The 18,812-nt window shown below is 37.2% G+C and overlaps 1 protein-coding gene across 1 annotated transcript in view; it reads right to left on the bottom strand.

Moving 5' to 3' along the window:
• The window catches only part of LOC150083704 (suppressor of lurcher protein 1-like), a 363,928-nt gene extending 346,964 nt beyond the window's left edge, over positions 1 to 16,964 (bottom strand). The window contains exon 1 of the mRNA XM_090378137.1: positions 16,636 to 16,964. The gene's annotated coding sequence lies outside the window, so the exon portion shown is untranslated. The remainder of the gene's footprint in view (positions 1 to 16,635) is intronic.
• Between the last annotated feature and the right edge of the window lie 1,848 nt (positions 16,965 to 18,812).

Raw genomic sequence — 18,812 nt, forward strand, 5'->3', positions numbered from 1 at the left:
CTCAATACCGATCCTTGGGGAACCCCACTTCTTACATTAACCCAATCTGAGGAATAACCATTTATCACAACCCTCTGCCTAGTGCCCTCAAGCTATCGTGCTATCCATCTAAGGATTTTCCCTATGATTCCAGCCTGCTCCAGCTTATAAAGTAATACCACTCATGTGGGACTGAGTCAAATGCTTTGCTGAAATCCAAAAAAACAAGGTCGAAATTATTCCCTAAATCCAGCTCACGGGTTACCTGTAAAAATGCCTAACCACATTTGTTACACATGATTTTCCCTTTACAAAACCATGCTGAGTATCCTTGAGAATTTCAATTAGATCCAAATGATCCTGAATTCCACCCTTGATCATTGCCTCCATGATTTTCCCTACTACTGAAGTTAGACTGGCCGGTCGGTAATTTCCCGTTACACTCTTAGAATCGCCTTTATGTTCCAATTTACACCAATCCAACGGAATCGCTCCTGAGTCCAGTGATGCTCTCATAACTAGCCTTAATGGTTCAATGCACTCACTTGCCGCCTCTAAGATTATAGGGTATATGTCATCAACCATAGGAGCCTTACTCGCTTGTAGCCGCAAAAGTTCTCATTAAATAATCATTTGAAATTTCAACATCATTAATTAAATTTGTTTTTCAACTTCACTTCCATAATATCTCATTGACACAAAGGGTTTTTTAATGTAAATATCGATGCAAAGTAACTGTTGAGTTCATCTGCAACTTCAGCTATGTTATCTAATACTATCCCACGTCCATTACATAAGGGTCCAATCTGATTTGTTCTTCCGTTCTTTGCATTTATATATGTGAAGAATTCCTTAAATGCACTCTTTGCTCTCTCCCACACTCAGTAAAGATATTGTAGTGAAAATTATACTTCGCTTAATAAAAGGTCCTTCTCCTTCAGAAAATGATGAACATAATTCAACCATGGAAGACCAACATGGAACAGAACATCAGTGTTCCTCAAATAAATTCTTTCCAAATTAAGAAATTTCCTGACTCCAATGAGATTTTAAAAGATGAACTTGAGTCGGAAATTAATGAAATACTTTTAACTATTTTTGCTAAAACAGTTCAAAGCCTAGAAAATATGGACTGAGATCTTCTACGATTATCTCAGTACAATAGCACCATCCAGCATAGAATCCCAAAGGGGCGTTCTCTGCCGCTAATCAAATACTGTATGTACCAAAATTAGATCCATCTTAAACGATCATACTATTGATTGCTTTTGATTCTCAAGAGTTTGCTTTATTCAGACAGGTATTGTGGATGCTTAAACATAACTAAACTTTGCAGTAACAATATGTATTTTTTTGTTTTCAGAATAACTGTATTTTGGTGATATTTTTCAGAATATTTATTATTGCAATAAAAGTTTATTTAAAACATGAATTCAAGTAATTACAGTACTTGTTTTTTTTCCCTTACTTTATTGCACCTAACTGTCATCAAAACAGAAGAAACTGGAAAGTTGCTGGAGAGGCCTTCATCCTGCAGTGGATTGAAAATGGCTGATGATGATGATGATGTCATCAAAATTTATTGAGAAAAACGTTTGTTTTTGGAATACCGGTATTAAGATTTTGACCGGTATTGTAAGCCCTAGATATCAGGTGAACTGATGAGAGACATGGCAAAGGAGCAAAATACATGGGATGATTATAAATTATAAGGTGACACAGATGTCTACAATAGATATAAATTAGTCTGCCATCATGTCCCAAATACGATTAGGCAAGCTAAGGCAGATTACGAGAAATCTCTGGCAAAGAATGTCACGAAAAGCAGCAAAGACTTCTTTGCTTATATTGAAGGTAGAAGGAAGAGGGTTAAAAATCACATTAGTCTACTAGATGTGAATGGATTAACTGTTGATGATTCTGCTCAGGTTGCTGGCAAACTGAACAGCTATTCTGAATCTACATTCACGTGAGGATTCTTTAGGCAAGGGAGTAGTTTACCAGAAGTTTATCAAACTCTAACACGAGTTAATGATTTTCTTATAACTGAGAGGAAAGTGAATAAGTTTGAGGCTAAATATAAAAAATGAACATTGGGTGGATGGGATTTATCCAATTATTTTAATGGCGGTAGCAGCGGGACCAAATCCTTAACCATAATTATGAGAGCATCTTTAGATTCAAGGAAGATCTATAGATATGGGAGATGTGGAATATATTTACAATTCACCAAAGGGATCAAAAGGTGACAAAAGGTAAACTTATTTTCCAGGGGGAAAAAAACTTCGACCACGAGTACCATCTCCTCAGCATTTGAGAAAAGGCAAGAACTAGCTGTTACTTACTTAGACATTGAAGCCGCATTTGATGCTATCCAAGTAAACCAACTTCTCACTCTCCTGGAATGCCACTTCCAGATCACAGGGAACATACTATGCTTTCCCCCCTCTTTTCTGCATGGCAGTTATAAAGCTTCATACAGGAGATCGCACCCTTACAAGATCCGTCACTGCAGGAATCTCACAAGGAGGGGTCCTTTCGGGCCTTCTGTTTTCATCTGTTATCTCCCCACTGGTTGCACATTCTCGGTGTCTACTGAGCTATGCGGACGATATCAAGATACTCACTCTCATCATCTCCAGTCAAAACCTAGATCTGGTAAAAGCGGATTAACAACACTCTCACCGCAGTCACATCTTACTCTGCCAGTTTGGGCTCCTGATAAGTCCGAATTCATGGTGTATTCACTGAAGCAAACTCCTTCATCTCTCCAGCCTTCAGTCGGCAACACCCTCATCCCAATTTTGTCCAGCCATCGTGATCTAGACGTTGTATTCGAGTTTGATTTAACGCCCACTTAGACATGCTCCTCACACGTGCTTCAAGACTCCGGTGGACAGCAAAACAACATCTCATACATATCGCTGATAAAAAGACAACCGTGAAGTACATAAGAACAGTTACCTTTCCACCTTTACTCTATGCTGCTGAAATCTGGGCGTCAGAGGCACCGTCAATAAAGAAACCTCTTTACAGCAGAATTCTGTCTTCTAAAGTGGACAAACAGGAAGCCCAACCTTCCAGTTCTGATTTGCACTACACAGTTTGCCGACTCTCTCCGGATTCCACGGCTTCCCACCTTAATCGACGACCAACCCCTCCAAGCAACAGTTAAGATAACAGGCATAATTGTAACACCTTCATTCTGGGATACCTGTGGATGGTGAATTCCCCTGCTACCCTTAGGGCCAATCCAGAGCTCTACCCGCGTTCAGCACGACTCCATCTCTCGGATAGGTTTCTCCCTCAGCAGTTGCTGAAGCAAACCCAGACACTTGACGCCGACCTGAACAAATTCGCCGTTGACCGGACTTACTAGAAAAAAAATTAGGACTCGCAGGACTAATCAGCAATGACTGATGTGTACCTTGCATCTGCTCCTGTCTGATTGAGCTGGTGCTCTTATCTCGATGTTAAGCCAGCTCGATGAGACCTAACTCTCGTGAGGGGTTCTCTCCTTTGTATTAAAAAATGTTTTCATTTGTATAATTACCTTTTTTCATTTTGTAAATAATTGTTCGAGTATCGGGAGTCTGTAAACCCCTGACTTTATAGCCGTGAAGGGCAATAAAGACTCTCTCTCAAATTGCAGCGTCTAGTGACTAGGCACCTGCGAGATAATCAGGTTGAAGTGTTTAATGCTTTGAATTTATTTAGCAAGCTAAATGCTGATGGGATTCTTCCTCTTGCTCAGACTACATACATGAGGGGGCATAAATTCAAACCGAGGAAAGATGGTGCATGGTAGATGTCTGGAGGTTTTGTCCTCAGCTAGCGGGTGGTTGATTGCTGGAACAAACTTCCGTCTGTTCTTGTGGAAGTGGGCAGTTGGAATAAATTCAAGGAAGAACTATACAAACTATTGGAAGAGATGGACTTTTTTTTGCTAAATGCTTATGCTAAATCAGAGAAATGAAACAGATGGAATGTGTTCAACTTTGGAATTGTACGTTGAAAAATACAGAAGAAATTTACAGCCTAGTCTTCCTTGAAATCCAGCATCTAGGGCCAAACAGATGAAACTCCAGCATCGGATACACGCAATATGGATGTTTCTCGTATTTCGAGAGAAAATTAATTCTGTTAGACTTGAAAATATATTGGTTCCCGTGCACGGTGTCAGATATATAAACTTCTCGCTGGGTAATTTCTAATCATTGGCAATGTACGTACAGACAGATTTACAATTTCAAATTATAAAACAGAAGGTGGCTAGAGATAAACTACAGTATAAATTTATATATAATGGACATACCTTTTGAAATTCTTAATGCGTCCTAGAAATTTTCATTTAATTTATAAGATTTCTAAACGATAAGCACAGAAGAGGAAACTTTCCCAATTCAACGATATTTGAGAAGCTTCTTGAAAGCACTGGAATAAAAATATCAGTGCCCTGATATCAGTGCCCAGTGAGCTGATCAAAGAACGAAAGATAAACAAAAGTGAACAATACGATGTCCTCAGTGTTGACAAATCAGAGACTTTTGTATGGTGGCTGTTTGAAAAGAAAGGTAACAGATCTCTATAACAATGCCCTTAACATAATTCGGAAAAAAAGAACAAAAAATAAAGTGGTATTATGCCTGATAAGCGTGGACACCATCATTCCTTTAGCTGCGGAAAACATAATTCTCGAAATCACCAAGATACGGGGGCTGCTTAAAAAGTAAGTTGTCCGATCTCTTTTGCACTATTTTCAATCGCAATTTAAATAGGGCTCATTGGGATTATCTTACCCGTGTCTGAAGACTGTCCCAGTACTTTTGGGAGCGTAGTGTATTTGTGTTAAATCTCTGCGCTTAAAGGAAGCACCATAAGGTCTATCTTATTCAGTATTTCTTGCGCATAAGCGATAGAAGAAATTAATCAAGCGACAGATGATAAAGGACGACTGTCACTTCACACTCGGTCCAGAGATGCTAATGTAAGCAAAAGAGATCAAGTTGACTATGCAAGTACCAAAGATACATCTAATTAATAAAAGTCAGCGAGTATTAATCGAAAACTTTAAGGTTGCAAACCCGCTACACCCAATTAATGCGTTCTAGTTATACGACAAACAAATCAGGCGCAGTATCTACACAACCATGGCAAACGTCATCTGCTTAACACCTTCCGCCTAAGCAGATTTCAATATAATTGAATATTCTTCTTATTAAAGCCCATGCAAACAAGCAATGTTCGTAGGCTCCTAGGATTTATCTCCCTCCTATAAGCTCCTTAAATTCAAACGGATTAAGAACAATAATAGAAACGAAATATTAACACAGTGCATTTCTATCTATACATTTATCTCTGTCTATCTTTATCTTTCTGTCCTAACTTTCTCTCTCTTTTTTTGTATCGATTGCGGGATATTTTTCATCTAAAAAAATAAATAAAACCATTACTTAACACGCATGAGGAAATATCCAGTTGGTTAACTTTGAACGCGATACCATCGGACTTTTTATCTCGAAGACATAATAATCGGCTGCAAGGGAGCTGAAGTGGAAAAGCATTAAGTACATAAAATATGGATAAATTGTGTACAAAAAAAAAAGCCCCTGCAGTCATTTATTTCAAAAGATTTTATTTATAAGCTCAAAGAATCATTTTATGTTCTCCCCCATGAAAAATAAACTCGTCCAAAGAGGAAATTGACATTTTTAACTCGTGCTTCAGCGTTGATGACATATGCACGTGGCTAAATTTATGCTTCATTGTTGATTAAATTGAAATTTATAATTCCATTGTTGCGCCGCCTTCAACAATAAATAAACTCGCTGAAAGTGACGTTTTTCTTGAAAGTGCGCGTGATGTAAGTCTCGTGCTATATTGTTGTATCTATCGGCTGAGAAATAATTGGGAAAAAAAATTTTTTTCCTTTATTAGATGTAAGGCAGACGCCTTCTATAAAAAGTATTTTCTTTCCATGTCCCTATCTATTAGGAAGTTTCGTTATATTGCTTTTCTTGATAAAAACTGCTTCGGTTTTCTTGCATTACCTCATTTATTAACCGGTGGCTGCTAAACTACCAATGTCCCTGTTAGAGAACAGCATCAAATAGGTCTCGGTGGTTTTCTAAGGCGGTTTCTCTAAATGACAGGCGACCTTCCCATTACTTACAGCGAAGCCTACCCTGGGCAAAATCAATAGTGTGATGAGAAAAGGGAGCGACTGATTTTCCAGAAAACTGGTGGATGCCAAATGATTGCCTATCTTCTGTGCACAAATAATCATCAGATTTTTCGTAAAAATTCCCAATGCCCATGTCAGTTTTTTTCAACAATTATTTTTTAGGAATACAAAAATCCTCGAAGAAAAGATTGTATCCAAAATCCACTGCGCAAATATATCAGACTGATCATAATAGTATTGGCGAGACACGTAGCGCCATCTAACGAATATTTTTTTTTAAACCGTGGCATTTTTGTGTCTGTTCTTTTGAACTTTCCAATGAATTTTTTACGATGCCATATTTCGAGATTTCTGCATTGATTTTTATACATTCCAAACTTTTAACTGTGTTGTCTGCCAATCTGGCTGATTGTCCTCAGGCAGAAATATGCGACTTTAACGAACATGGGCTGATGTTCGATCGCTATCTAGCTTTACAGGAATAGGGGGTGTTGGGGGGGAGGTGGAGTTATACCACAGCAACGCCAACATGCCTAAACTGACAAGTTTTAGCCCTAAGGAAACAGACTTCTTAGAATGATTTAGTAATACAAGAAAATAAAACAACAGCCCGCTAGAGATGAAGGATCCAAGATTTTTAAATGGCAGATACAAAGACTTTTTCTATTCTTGAAAAGAAAACTTAAAAACCACACTAAAAAAAAAATTATATATTGGATGACTTAAATTGTTGGGGTTTAACACAAATTAAAAATTTCAATCCCTAAAACTAATCAGATGTTGTTAAAAGGCTACTTAAATTTAAATCGACCCCCCACCAAATATTAAGCTTAATGGTGTGCCCTCTTTAATTTTGTTAATCATGCTAAATATGTATCACATAAGATCAACGTGTTGACAGGTAAAATAATGAGAATCACCAAAAATGTCTGGGGCCTTAAGCCCTCTACTCTCAAATTGTATTATTCTTGTTTATTTTTACCAATAACTTGCTATGCTGCTGGAGCCTGGGGCTCCAGAGATAGTCATTGTTCAGTTAGAAAGTACCTTTTGCAGGCGCAGCGCATTTTCCTTTTGGCTGTGTCTAGGGCCTCCAGAACGGTTTCGACCGTGGCTCTGCAGGTTCTTTGTTGTTGGATACCAGTACAATATGAGGTAATTTTTCGATACCTGCAATATCATTGTAGGAAAAATCTACCAGCTGGTGTGGGGAATTACTTTCTGAATCTCAATTTACTGGAAAAAGATAATATTGTTAGGCCTCGATGTTTATTTTTAAGGGATTGGCAACAAGACTGGAGTGAATCAGAGTTAGGTAGAATTACAAATAAATTCATTCCTCATGTCTCGGAATATAATAAACAGAAGAACTGGTTTAATCCTGGTTTTAATGTTACGTTTCTGTTAACAGGACACGGGAACCTTAACAGCAAGTTATTCTCTTTTGGTTTGGTCAACTGCCCTCCCTGTCATTGCGGTGCTCCTGAGACTGTGGAGCATCTGGTATTTGACTGTAACATATATTTGGATATTAGACATGAGCCGCAAATCCTAACTGGGGTATCTGATTCGATCAATTGAACTCAGTTCTTAGAGAATAAGAAAATTATGGCTTTATCTGAATATGCAGATAAGCTGTTTAACAGAAGAAAACCTATAATGGATAGAGATATACCTTGAAGTGACTAACACAATTGTGTTTCATTAGTTAATTAGTATGTATGTGGATTCTAAGATTAATAGAAGACAATGATAAGATATTGAGCTGGTTGTTTCATGAACATTGTACATAGTTGAAAATAATCTTTGGACCGATAAGGATCCGTGTATCTGTCCAGATTAATGATTCTGAAATAAAACTTGGAAAGAATATTGATGATATATTCAACGTTTTTATGCGTTATTGCAAAACGTTAAACTGTAGTCCTAGTAATATTAGGATTGAATCAGACAGAAGGTTGGTTTAATTGTTTTTGAACGTGATATGTCATTGAGTATTATGTTTATTGAACTTGGACTGCACTGTTGATACTTAGCTACTCTATATGAGAATTGGTTTGTACATGGTTGAATCTCTTCTATGTACGCGACATTGGCTCAGAAGTATTGTGGGAATTGATAATTGGTTTGTCCAAGCTGTATATGGATGAGACAAGATCCTTAGGTCTTTATATCTAGCTTAGTGTGAGTAATAGATGTCTTTTCTGTTTTCGTCTTTAGTTGATTGTAAGGACCAAACTTAGGATAAGGTTTGATTTGTTTGTGTTAATTGTTGATTTGTTGGGCAGTTGGTGAAACTTGACGATTTAAGTACGGAAAGGATACATGCTGTATGTTTATGTTCTCTTTTAGGTGTATATGTGTTGGTTAACCTACTTGATAGGGTTAAAGTGTATCCTCTAAAATGGATGGAGTTTACATGCTAAAGCGGATTTCATCGTTATTCCTTCGTTGTAGAATGTTAAGAGTTTTCTTTACTGTCTTATTAAGAGTGTTCTAACTGATGGCTTGTTCCATGATTACTTCTTGGCATAAGTGCAGGAGTGAAAGCACCCTTCCTGCAAGTGTTAAATTAAATTAATCTCCAAAAATGATTCTAGTTTTGATAACCAAATTTGGCATTTCCTTATAACTATAAATAATGATTTGTCTATTCTTCTCTAGTTGAGAGAAATGTTAAATTGTTGACTTTGTAAATAATGCGTATATTAATATTAGTTTTACTTATGATCTGGTTGTGTGGCCTTACCGAACTGCGTAAGCTTAGCATTAGCAGATGCATATGATGCAAGAAACAAGCATCAGCCAAAAAAAAAATTCCCATTTCACCCATCCACTTGCTCCAAATGTTTGTCCTTGAATTTATTTAACCTATCAACTTCCACAACGACAGATGGAAGTTTGTTCCAGCAATTAACCACCCTCTGGCTAAAGGCAAATTTCCGCACATCTACGCGTATTCGACAACTGTCTTTTCCTCAATTTCAGTTTATGCCCTCTCAGGTTTGTAATCTGAGCAAGAGGAAGAATCCCATCAGCACTGAGCCTGCTCAATACATTCAAGGCCTTGTATACCTCAATCAAATCACCTCGCAGGTGCCTGCCTAGTCTCAAGAGACTGTAATTTGCAGAACTTAAGCCTTTCTTCGTAAGAGAAACCCTTTATTCTCCTCACCAGTCTTGTTGCCCTTCTCTGTACTCGTTCTAGCAACTCTACATCCCTCCTAAAATGAGGCTTCCAGACATCTACGCAGTACTCGAGGTGTGGCCTGACAATTGCCTTATATAAAGGGATAATCACTTCCTTCTCCCTGCTAGCAAAATTTCTATATATCATTGACAAGACTCCATGACGTGCCCTGGCAGCCCATCTGCACTGCTCAGCGAACTTCATATTTGACTGCGCAATTACCCCCAGGTTTTTTTCACTTTCCACTTCCCTGAGTGTAGTACCACACAGTTAGTACGTTCCTCTGGGGTTACTTCTACCCATATGCAGTATTTTGCATTTGTCAATGTTAAACTTCATTTGCCCATCTGCCCAAATTCTCAGCCCATCTGCCCAAATTCTCAGCCCATCTGCCCAAATTTTCTAGATCCAGTTGCAGTAGCGCACTGCCATTACTGCCATTAACAACCCTGCCAACCTTTGTATCATCTGCAAACTTTGACATTTAGCTTGATATACCTTCACCAATATCATTGATAAATATACAAAACAACAGTGGGCCCAACACCGAACCCTGAGGGACACCTCAGGGTTCGGTGTTGGGCCCACTGTTGTTGTGTTGTATATTGATCAATGGGTGCCACTAATAACATTAATTCACTTAGAGCAGTACCCATTGACCACCACTCAACCATCCTTTTATCCATTGTAGGAACTTGTCCTTAATGCCATTCTGCTCCAATTTGTACAATAGTCTTCCATGTGCAACAGTATCAGAAACTTTCCTGAAATCCAAGCATACGATATCAAAGGTCCACTAGGCCTTATATTCTTTACTCTTTAAACTCTTGCCTTCTTCCTCTTCTGAGGGATGCCTATTTCTTTCATCCCTTTGCTTTTCTTCTCTTTCCCATCCATTCCCTTACTCTACTTCTCACGATATGTTCTTTCCTTTTCATTTTCCTTATTTATTGGGATAACCAGTTTTCTTCTTATCCCACTAAGAGTCTTTACCTGTTGGTGATCTCTGGAACGCCTCCACGCGGCATGGGATGGGAGTGAAGGGGCAGCGAACATTCAACATAAACTTTGCACACCAACTTATTCACATTTGCCGATCTTTACATGTTTGTTTTACAGACGCTACTGAGGCACATAGGGGGAAACCCTGGAGACCGCCTCAAAAAACAAGAATCCCTTAAATAGCATTTGCAAGTTCACTTTGGTAAAAAGATTTTGAAGGCGATTTTTAAAAACCAATAATTCAAAATAAGTAAAATTATTTATTATTTTTAAAAAAAGTAATAAACTTATAAAATTAATTTTTTAAATGATTTTAATTACTAACAAAAATAATAATAAATACGTTTATCTCGTTAAAATTCCAAACACCGGAATTAAAAATCATTTCTCAGTAAAAAAAAAAAAAAAAGTCATAGAAAGAGAATCTGATTCTCATCTCTTTCACGCACACCCATAGAGCTTGCAATGTGAGTTCTGCCGATGATATGCTAACAATAGGAGCACCCAGGGCATTATGGATGATTCCTTCAAGAACAACAGCAGTTGCTGCTAGCAGAGAATGCGTGAGACAGAAGGAATATTTTATCATAGGCTTGCCTGGCATAAAGAATCGCATCTGGGCGTCTGATGTGTCTTTAAGAATATAAGTGAAGGTCGTACAGGGCGCCAATCCATCATTTCTTAATATTGACCCACATACTCACTACATGAAAGCCTTCTTAGAAACAGCACTCCATCGATTTGCCAAAATACAGTGCCTCAGACAAAATAAAACAATAGGGACCAGTCTGCACACATTAATTCTGTTCCTCACATATCAGAGAGAGAGATAAATATAGCGTGGTAAGACGTGATATAAATATATAGCAGCCTGCATATAAATCGCCTTAAAAAGAAGAAAATGTTTAATGTAAATAAATAAAAAGGTAGTTCAGTTACTGTCTCGTCCACCAGGTGGTGCAGTAACTCGCCCAAATGCTAATATGTGCTGTTTTAATAAGTATAAATGTAAATAAACAAAATTGAGTTTAGTTACTCTTTTATCCACCAGGTGGCGTCATAATAACGCACCTAATTTACGAATAAATAATGCTGGATATAAATATTAACCATTAAGCGCCATCATAAGTCATCAAGATGATAATGAATGATCTTAGAAGAATGAATAACGAATGTATAAACAAAAAGGAGAGTTTGGTTACTCTTTTCGACCAACCAGGTAGCGCCTGGACCCATCTGGATGATGATTTTAAGAAAAGTCAATAGATCACGCTGTGTGTGTCAATAGAACCAAAATCAGGGTGGATGGATCTGCTCTCTTGAATGATAGACACTACGGGGTTCAAACATCTAATGAACAGCAATCCTTGAGAACTTGGAGTACTCTATGCTCCTTAAAGGTCAGAGCGTAGGCGGCAAGTATTGATGACGTTTTTTTAAGTAGAGAAAATCAATGAACTGTGTTGATTGGCAATTTCAGGAAGGCAACGAACTCAGAGAATGATTTATTTACTCGGGAAAAAAATGTTTACTGGGTGCTGTTTTTCTGGTAACACATATTTCATTGATTAAAATGAAACCCCTAATTGCAATTTTAACTTTCTTTGATTATTATGAAAATAATCAATAGATTGTTTTTGGAATAATCAAAGATTTCAGTAGTAATCACGTTAACTTTTTTGTACAAGTTAACATGAGGTAGTTTGATAAAGAAAATCGAGTCTACATTGCAAATTACTCCAACCATTAGGAATTAGCAGACAATTTATCTACAATGCCATTAAAAAGATACAGCGACATCCAGACGATAGATGACCTCTAGATCAATCGCCCAAGTAATCTAGATGTGATCAAGGCTTGTTAGCAACCGAATTCGAAAAAATACTCACCAGGAACTAAAGGCTGGTAGCTGCTCAAGGAAATAAAAGAGACTGTGAAAAGTGGTAAGCGAAAAAGACCCATAAATGAACCCTTCCACGGACAAGAAAAATTGTCACTATCGAAGAAGATTTTAATCTTCAAAATGTTTATCACAGCCCTACAATCCTGTTTTGAGAAGACTGTAAAGCTCTAGAACAAATTGTGTTCTATGGAAGCCATTGGACCTTTCAACAAGGTTCAGCTCCAGAGGATTCAAGTCGCATCTCCTGATGGGAGACCTGACTTGAATCATCTGGAGTACACAGATTCGGCAATAGACATCGTAGTATTGACAGTCTAACGTCATACTTTATATCGTTTGATTAAAAATTTCAGTGACCCTTTTGCCACCGGTATAAATTCTCTCAAAATAAATGCGTTTGTTTATTCTAAATCCTTCCTAAAGTTTATTTCTCCCTAGAGGAAATATTCACTCAGTTTTGGTTCTAATTGGTGGGTTGATATAGTGGATGACGTTGGGGGAATACGTCACAGATAATTGTGACACTTAGAGCCGTATCGATGAGCCGTAAAGGGAGTCATGTCTAAGAATTTTATCTTCAAAATGCAACTCCACCTAAGCGTGCTGGGTGGAAGAGAGCAGGGGGCAATTACTGGACTGGAAACTTGATATTCGCGTATCTACGTTGACGACTAATAATTATGACATAGGCAATTACTTTAAATTTATGTTTTACATTTCCCACTGCTAAATATAGTCTCAGACCACTTCATTTTACAGTTAATTATAACATTCAAAGCTTTAACATTCACTACGTCGTTCACCTCCAACAACTTTGTGCAAACGTCTTAGGAAACGACGTAGCTATTGTCATGGTTGACCCGACGGGATATGAACGCTGCTACTGAAAGATACTCCACCCCCTACTCTCCCCTTACGTACAAATCTCTCCATTTAGAAATGTTTATTCTCGTGAAATTACATTTACAGAAATAAGAAAACCACTTCAAAAGTACAATTAAACTCTTTCAAGTTATACTGGGCTTTGTTTTGGAATAATTGATCACCTGCTTAGTTTACAGCGCCATCTACAGCGCGAACAATAAATGCCTATTGTGTAGATAACAGGTCGTTAAACATGTGTTTTAAGCTTTGCTCCACTTATTCTCTTTGTTGACAAATGTAAACAGTTTGGTGCTCGCTAGACAACTGTCATCCACACGCATGCGCAAATAAACTGCAACGAAGAAATAATTTGGAACCACTGAGGTGTGTGAATGCATTGTTTTCAATAATTACCGGACTCATTATTAAAAGGTGTTCGTAATTTTCTGCAGGGTCAGTGTATGTTTTGTCAATTTCTGTAGTTATCGAGATGGGCAGCGTGTCAGCAGTTAAGCCTAGGACAATTTTTGTACTGTTTTTAATTTCTCTTTTTTTTTTGCCACCAGGGGTTTGATTTTAATTCGGCTGGCTGGCTGGCAAATGTTGCTCTCCGGTCTTTAAAAGAAGTTTTGATTGGTTTCCTCTGTAAGTTAGCTTGTTAAAGGCTTTCTAGGATTTAGAGTTTCTGGTAGAAGAGACAAAGTTGCTCGCAAATTTGTTTCTTAAGGTACAATGGAAGCTTACAGAAAGGTGGAAAGCGTCTATTTTTGAAATGTTGGAAGCATTCCGGATAGAGCCATAGACATCTTGAGGACAGTTATTATATGGAGTCCATGAAATATGTCCGCAATTTTATCTTGGATTGAATATCTATTTTTGAACACAACTTCTGAGATAATGGATCTGAATAAAAGTGAATCTTGCTTGACGTGCTTTGTACATTAAAAGGCATCGATGGAGTATAAAGATTCAGAGGATTTGTTGAATTACGAGATTTAGAGATGGGTCTTGAAAGTCTTATCGTTCACCAAGTTGAATGTATTTCACGTTCACAGCCTGTTAAGGAAACTTGGATAATCTTCAGCAGACAAATTTGGAAAGAAGTAAGTGGATCCATGATTATAACTAACTGTGAGTTCTTTTTACAACTGCATGCGGGTTTTTCTCACGAATTTTCGTATTTTATGAAGGGCTGAATTTGTTCTGCACATTAAAAAGTTGTTTTTGAATGGGACAAAAGAAAGAGAGAGAGAGAGAGAGAGAGATGGAGAGAGAGAGAGAGAGAGAGAGAGAGAGGAGAGAGAGAGAGAGAAAATACACAGAGATTGGGGATACAGAAATATAAAGGGGAGGAAAAAATAAAATCAGACTGAGAGAGAAATTCGGAAATAGAAGATGAGAAAGACGAACAAATAGAGAGAACGGGGAGAAAGATACAGAAATGGAAAAAAAACAGAAAGACAGAAAAGGGGAGAAATACTGAAAAATAATGCAAGAAAGAAAGAAATGGTGAAATATAAAATGAGAAAAATGCTGAAACAGAAAATTACTGAAATAGAAAGAAAGATAAACACTGAGTGAGACAGACAGAGAGAGAGAGAGAGAGAGAGAGAGAGAGAGAGAGAGAGAGAGAGAGAGAAAGAGAGCAGAGGAAGAAAAACAGAAAGAGAGGAGGTATAGAGGAGGTATAAAAGAAAATATATAAAAGAGAAAATCAAAAAGACAAACACAGAAGAGGAGAAAACGGAGAAATAGAAAAAAATATAGAGCTGGAGAAAGAGAGAAATGGAGAAATGCTAAAACAGAAAGAAAGAGAAATAGTGAAATTGAAAAATTAGAGAGAGAGAGAGAGAAACAGAGACAGAGAGAGGCAGCTAGAGAGAGAGAGAAATGCAGAAACAGAAAAGGAATAAAAACAGAATGAGGGGAGGTACAGAAATATAAAACAAAAATATAAAAGAAAAATTCAGAAAGACAAACATAGAAAAAGAGAAACATGGAGAAATAGAAAAAATATAGATATGGAGAAAGAGAGAAATGCTGAACCAGAAAGAAAGAGAAATTTAAAATGAGAGAGAGAGACATGCAGAAAAAAAAAAGGAAGAAAAATAAATAGAAAAGGAAAAATACAGAAAGAGAGGAGATACAGAAATATAAAAGAAAATATATAAAAGAGATAATATCAGAAAGACAAACATAGAAAAAGAGAAACATGGAGAAATATAAAAAATAGAGATGGAGAAAGAGAGAAATAGAGAAAATATAGAGATGGAGAAAGAGAGAAATGCTGAACCAGAAAGAAAGAGAAATAGTGAAATTTAAAATTACAGACAGACAGACAGACAGACAGACAGTGAGATGCAGAAACAAAAAACGAAAAAGAGAGACAAATAGAAAGGGAGAGAGATTAAAACTAAAAGAGGAAGAGAGCGAGAAAGGAAAAAACGTCAAAGAATGAAAGAAGAGAAGAGATAATAGAAATTGGGGAGAAAAGTGCGAATAATGAGGAATGAAGAGAAAGGGAAGAGAGAAATAAAGAAAGGGAAAGAAAGAATTAAGAGAAAGAAACAAAAACAAAAAAAAAAAACTCTGAGAAAGAGAGAGAGAAAAAAAAAGATGAATATGAATTGATAATTCGTATAAAAATCTGTAAATCGGAAGAAATGACAATTTTATAAAGGATTACAACCAGTTTACCAATTAATTAAACTAATTACATAACTCTTAAGAAATAATGTGATCCGAAACCTTCAACAATGTTTCTGAAAAATGCTGGTGAATCAATTCATTTAATAAAAAACACTTTTTTTTTTTGGTATTCATGGTTGTGGAAAAAATAGTACTGAAAATTTACAACTCACCAGTTGCAAACACATGATTTATTAAAAACAACATTCGTGTTTCATGCTTGAAAAAAATTCGTTAACTCCAAGATGTTCAAATACTCAATTAATATTTTAACCAGATACATTTTTCCGGCTTAGAAACTCAAGTTCATTTCTCCAAATGTATTTTTTCCCTCACTACAAGCAAACCATCAAAGTCTTTATACAAATCTAAAAATCCATCATTCACAGAATGTCAAATTTGCATATTTGTAGTTGAAGTTTTGTTTTTAATAAATATTTCGTTGATGAAGCGATAGAAAATGTCAGTAACGTTTATTGCCTTCCAACGCAGCGAATAGCTGAACAGACATTGTAGCTAATACTAATATTTGTGCAGGTACTGTACATTTCTGTGAGAAACACTTTATTAGGTATATGAGAACTATATTCCGCAGTATGTTAGTGTGGGGGTGTAGCTGTTTCGGGGGGAGGGGAAGAAAACTTCAAGAAACAGTTTCCTTTTAAACAAACACGACAGAAAGGGAGAAAATTATGATCGATTATGCAGTGCCTGATTATGATGCGACTCTTACAAACGATAATAATACGAGCTGTTCCCCAGAACCGGGAACTCCCAAAGCAGTATTTTATCTATGAACTACAACACAACCTTTTGAACTATTACCTTTTATTCCAATCGATGCAGCGATCGCACCAGAGGGATGACAGTGTCAGGGATAACTGTACCAAGCCATCAGCTGGTAGATGCACGGGGCATTCTCCACACACTCTCACGTATCCACGAGTTGTGGCATGCTCTTCGGTTCCGCAAAGGGTAGTAATTACGCACGAGATGCAGTTGCAGAATCCCAGGCGCCGGGGGTTAAGGGGTAGGAGGATGGCGTACACCACGCGCGCAGCGTTCAAACAGTCGACCGACTTTTCACCTTCTCTTCCGCGCTTCGTACGGGTTGACAAAGTGCCAGCGAGAAAGCGACCGCCACCAGCGACCACCACAACATGTCGAGTCGAGCCGAAGTGCGCCTGCATGGACTAGCACACACTCCACCCATCCCACAATGCACCGGGACTTCCTCGTGTGCCATCCGGAAGAAAACATCTCCCAATCGATACAGCATCCTTTCGCCAACTCTCCGGGTGCTCAGAGGGTTAAGAGGAAAGGATTTTTCTCCTCCCCTTCTTCGTTATACGCAACCCCCCAGAGGTCTCCGAAGCCTCCCCAATTCGATCAACTCTACCGAGGTTTATTTTCCATTCCGATGTGTGGTCAATAATTGTAATGGTAAATCAGAATCTTCCGACTGTAACTGGCATCAGAATCATTTGTTTACCCTCTCTGAACACCAAACTTTCTCAATGCACATCGTTATGGATGAAAAAATTCGCCCCAGAAAGAACACGTCTTTGAACATATCCACGCATGTGTCGAAGGCAAAGTAGGTCAACGAGTGTACTTGCAAGACATTCTCTCTCTCAGACTCCCAAAGCGATCTCTTTGTAGTAAGATATTTCAATTCAGATGAAGTCTCTGAATGAGTTTTATCTACACACAGATCTTTTACGACAAATGTTTAGATGAATAACGTTGGGTTTTTTTGTTAACGGTGGCATACTGTGGTAAACTACAGTTATGTAAATGAATTAGAGAGGACTGGCATATACTTTTATTTAAAAAACAATGGTGTAAAAAAATATTCATGATAAAACAAAAAAAATTATAAAATAAATATTTCGTATTTTTTGACCAAACATCCCACTTAGAATACTAGTGTTCCCAGAACTTTTGAGTGTATACTGTATTTCTTTTATAACCATGCTTTTATTTTTACTTTAAAGGAATTTATCTGATATTTTTTTTAACAATTTAATTAGATGTTTTATTAAAAAGATATAGTTTATTTTGAAGTATTATACGTCATAGCCAAAAATATCAAAACACTCTCTGGGTGGCTACTACCTTCACCGTTCCTGTATGTCCGTCCGCATGTAAAAAGTCAACTCCAAATGAACAGATTTTCATGAAATTTTATATATATATTTTTTTTTGAAAGTTTTATTGAGCCATCTTAAACTTAATAAAAATCGGATCAAAAGAAATTTGAAAAATTTCGAGTTCGCTACACATAAATGGAAATATAGCTTGGAATGTCCACAGTAATCGATAACGCAGTAATCGGATCAACACCAAATTTTCAGGGTAAATTCTGTTAGTCCTTATGAAGGGTCACTTCCAATTCGGCAGCCTCTAATTCCTCCAGTAATCTATATTTCTTTGGGTGGTCGCGCATTATTCGAGAAGAAAAAGTCGACAATTTTAATTATCGATCCGGTGGTCGATGAAATTTTCAAGGTATGTTTTGGTCCCAGGAAGTTTTTAATTCCAATTCCATCATCCCTACAGAAACATTGTGACAAATTTCAACAGCAGCTACGATACTTTGAAAATTTCAGAGAAATTTTAGAATCTTCTTCTAGGCCTATGTACTAAATATCATGTCAATAGGCCCCCACTTAAAACCATTGATTCACAGGCAGGCTCAATTCAGTCGCTGAATAATTACAGAATTGCATAATTCTGTAATTATTCATTAAAATGAGGCAGCATCTATTAATAGAAAATGTTTCCGAAGATCAAAGAAACATTGAGTTCATCTTTGGAAAACATAAAATACCAAGGGCATCTCCTAATAGACAACTGGATTCAGCATCTACAAAGCAACCTCAGAAATATTTTTCTCTCAAAAAGTATTTCCGTAAAAGGTTCATATTGGGAAGTGTTGATGACGTCGCAAGAAATAAATAATTCCAGCTCCGTTGTCATCAAATATTACTTTCGTATCG

Source organism: Mastigoproctus giganteus, chromosome 7, assembly GCF_048544385.1.
Source record: "Mastigoproctus giganteus isolate SK-2022 chromosome 7, ASM4854438v1, whole genome shotgun sequence".
NCBI classification, from domain to species: Eukaryota; Metazoa; Arthropoda; class Arachnida; order Uropygi; family Thelyphonidae; genus Mastigoproctus; species Mastigoproctus giganteus.